Consider the following 4,380-nt stretch of genomic DNA (forward strand, 5'->3'; position numbering starts at 1 on the left):
TGAAGTGTTGTAAACTCGTATGTTACACTGGACTGAACTTTTCATTATCTACTCTGTTACTGAAGGAAGTTAGTCTGTAGCATATGTATGATGAGTGAAGCATGGACTGCATTAGCATTTAACATAAGCCCTATATTTCGAAAGTAGCATGCATTTTGGAATAATATTTTAAAATGTTTGAAGGCTTTACAGTTTTCTTCCTGCAAATGTTTACTCCTCAAAGATATGATTATGCCATGCTTGTAAGCCATATTTCACATTTCTTTCTTTAGCTTAACTGTTTATATTCAATGTAATTATGCTATTTCACAAAGCATGAAACTGATGTATGCTAATTTTCAAACTGTATTTAAAAACCAGCCCTGAAACTGAGAATATGAGTTTAATGTTTGAAAGTTTGACCATTCCAGCATGAAAGCACAATTCCATAACTGTATTTCATGTTCGTGACCATTAGATAATTAGATAATTATGTAAAAGCAGTTCTGAACACTTTAGTCACTGTCATTACCCATTACAGTATTCATTAATGGTGGTGAATATATTTACTGCGTAGCACTAGGAGATGTTGGTAAGAAACACGCAACAGTTTTTATGCCTTTTGCATTTGTAGCTACACAGATTATTAGAACACTAATTAATTTGTGTGGTAATATAATTCACTTAGATATGTTAGTATCTTGTCCTGTGTTACTTGATGACTTACTTTCACTACAAAATAATTTTTTTTTGGCCAGTTTTGACACTGATGTTGATTCTCTTCTTGGGTTGTTACTTCATGTGGATATGAGCAATGTTTCCAACATTCTGGAAGGACATGCTGCTTCCATGTACCTTCAAAATGTCGGCAACATCCCCCACATCCATGCCGTCTTTAACAACCCAAGAACAAAATCAACATCAATAATTAACCACCATGAAAGCCTAAAATCAGTAATAGTTATGGCATTACTATTGTTGGATATATAATATGCAGTCACACTGAATGCATGGAAATTGTTGAGCAAGTTTGTATTAATGTTCTTTATTTTAGAGAAGAAATTAATATTTTAAGCAGTATGAGAAGAATTTGTCACCACTTCAGGTGCATTCGTTGCAGATTGTTTTGTTATGAAGCTAAACACACTGCACAGAGATTCAAACTATTTTTCTTATATTTAGGGAAATATGTAGTGTGATATTTAAAGCATTCCAATTAAAATTTGTTCCTTGACTTTTTTTTTTGTGATAACTGGTGACATTTGATTCAAGTTAATGTAAAGTGTAGGTTGCAATTGACCATTTGCTGAAATGAAAGACAGACTGTAGCAGACTTCATAGGTGTCATAGGTATCATTTCAGTTGTTCTGATGATATAAGATGTTGGCATACAACATCACTGTACACTAAGATTTAACCAACTGAACAGCCAATTGATTGACTAACTACTCTTCATGTTTAATAGCAGTTGATAGTATTTTACCTGATCAAGTTTCCATGTTACAAAGCATGTCTTCAAGTTCTACAACCCAATGACAAAAGCTGACTTTTGGATCATATTCTGAGCAGCTTGCTACTTGTTGAATGCTTGCATGTCTTACCTGTAGACTAAATTCCAAAACATGTTGATGCATACTAATTTTGGTTGAAACTTAAGAATAATGGATGCTTTACATGAAGAGCTACAAGACCTAAATGTGTTGCTACTTGCATCTCTGACATAACTCAGTAAATACTGATACAGCAAAAATATTTTGAACAGCCACTGTAGATCTGAAAAAAACACATATCCAATGTGTGTTTTCCCAAGCCTTTAACACTTTTGTGAGAAACTAATAGTCAGTTGAGAAACACTGCCTCATTACATACATTTTTAAAAGATTTTTCCAGTAAGGGTCAGTGGCATCTGGCCCATTGGCATATGATCAGCATGTATATATTAGTGAAATGCAATCCTGAGCCCCCACCCCGAGGTAAAGTAGGCACCTTCTCTGTTCCGGCGTTTCGGCAAAGAAAAACGAAAGAGAACAAACTGTACCAAATATTGTTACCAATAATAAAATAAGCCGTTCTTTGCTAATGTTCTAGATATATCCGAAATAAAAAATACTGGCGCGCCAAGGGTCTGAAATAATAATGCTTGCCAATACATTCTTAAACACGTCCCGAGTGTATGAAACTCATCGCTTTCCACGAAAACCAAATTTTAACCAAAATTGTACACTAGCCTTTGAGTTACGGCGGAGTGTTCCAGCTGATTGACATTCGATACATGCGGCATGGGTAAGCTCAAGGTTAGACTTATAGTAGGGGTGCCAACATTGTATTTTGTGTCAGAAAAAGAAGGTATGTTCAGGTATGTGTTATGAGGAGTTAGACGAGCGTGTGATTCTTAAACTGAACAAAATGAAATGCTGTAATAATAAGAAGCATACGAAATAAGTTACTGAACTCAGCTACCGTCGTAAATATCTTCAGCAATGTTTTTCGTTACACAACAGGCGCAACATCTCTGGATTTCGACTGTCACCCGCCGGGGCACAGAGAAATGCCGCGAAAGGTCCCAAAAGTTTGTTAGTGTTTGATCGGAAAATATTTGTAAGTTAATAAACATTTTGTGACGTGAACAATGTGTGATAATGCGCTATTGTGATTTACTGCAATGAAGGTTATTGTTAAGCCACAAACTGTGGCTATTATTAGTTATTTTATGATATTTATGTGAGCGTGCTGAAGAAAATAAGATATCTATCGTATGCAATTATTGGAACTGCTTCTTCAAGAACATGAGGACAAATGGATAATAGACCTGTCCCCAACATACCGGAACACACTGTCAAAAATGTACAGGTAAGTTCACAGTTAACCTTTTTAACATGAAATAGATTCCCTGTTTTTGTGTGTTCTCTGTCAAAAACACATTTTCTTTAACCTTGTGGATTGCATCCTGTTCTGTATTCAATAGTAATATGAACTGGACAGTCAACACAACGTAAAAAAGGATATCTTTATGGTGCCTGCTGACGACCTAAGTAACTGTCGAAACATGTAGTGTACACATGCTTAACAATAAACGCGTAAGAGGCACCACACCTATTTTGTCTCCACCTTGAAGCTACCCTTCTGTATGTTGTGCTAACGGTTCAGTTCACTTAATATTATTTTGATACCTCTAATTCCTGAGTGGGAGAAAACAAAGACGGACAAAATCTGATGTAGGTCTAACTCACATTAACATTTGTGTGAACATATCGAGTTCACGAATCACATACTGAAACTACTTTTGCATTCTAAAATAAAGTGAATGCTGCCACCCAACTTAACCTACAGACTACGTACAAGGCGTTATAATGTGCGAGTTGACGGAGATAGGTTAATTCTTTCAACAATAGTAGGCTGTATAAAAATCTGTTGTTTGTTTGAGTGTGTATTCCGAAGACGGCGAATCACACTGGTCAAAAAAACCATGGCGGTTACTTCAGGGTAATTGACTTTATTTCAGAATTTGTGGATGAGAGTTCAAGGGCACATCAGAATGACCTTCCATGATGCGTACATTTTGTCTACAGATAATAATTATATAACTACGGAAATTCACAGTGCAGTTTGTTTCCAATTTCTGTGATGAAATGGCGGATGCGGAGTATCCACAAAGTTTGAACCCATACCGTTGCATCATGTAATGAAGTCCGAAATAATAAATCATCAGATACAATAAGAACAATGAATTTATAGGAAAAAATAATTTAGATTATAATTTGCTCAGTATGTTTCTACCAGTCTTTGCTACCATCAGGGTCATAACGTGTGTCAATAGCAAGCGCACTCTGTTGCTTAAGTAACATCAAGTTAACTAGTGTATAAAAATCTTATGTTAATATCAAGATATGTCATATAGATCCTAAAGGGTTCTGACAGTGGTGTATAATACTCAGAATTACTGGGGTTTAGGGCTTTCCCCACCGTCCGGTATTCTAGAAACTAGAAAACACTAGTTACTAAAATACCGGACGAAGGACAAAGTCCGAAACCCCAGTATTTCTGAAGATATTTCACGTCTCTTTTTAGTACAGTCGTCTCTGTCATATAAGAAACTCAAAAGGAGCACTGGCTGGACATATTGGGAAAACCGAAATAGAAGAAAGGATGTTTTCTTGTAGTAATGCTTGCTACCATTCAGTCCAGGACCTTTTGTCTTCTGGTCTACTGTCTAAAAACACGAAAACTAGAATATGCAAAACTATAAATCTGACTGTGGTTCTGTATGGGTGTGAAACTTGGTCTCTGACATTAAGGGAGGAACATAGACTGACGGTGTTTGAGAACAGGGTGTTGAGGAGAATAATTGGACCGAAGAGAGATGAAGTGACGGGAGGTTGGAGAAAACTTCGAGTACATAGT

The sequence above is a fragment of the Cryptotermes secundus genome, unplaced genomic scaffold (assembly GCF_002891405.2).
Source record: "Cryptotermes secundus unplaced genomic scaffold, Csec_1.0 scaffold480, whole genome shotgun sequence".
NCBI classification, from domain to species: Eukaryota; Metazoa; Arthropoda; class Insecta; order Blattodea; family Kalotermitidae; genus Cryptotermes; species Cryptotermes secundus.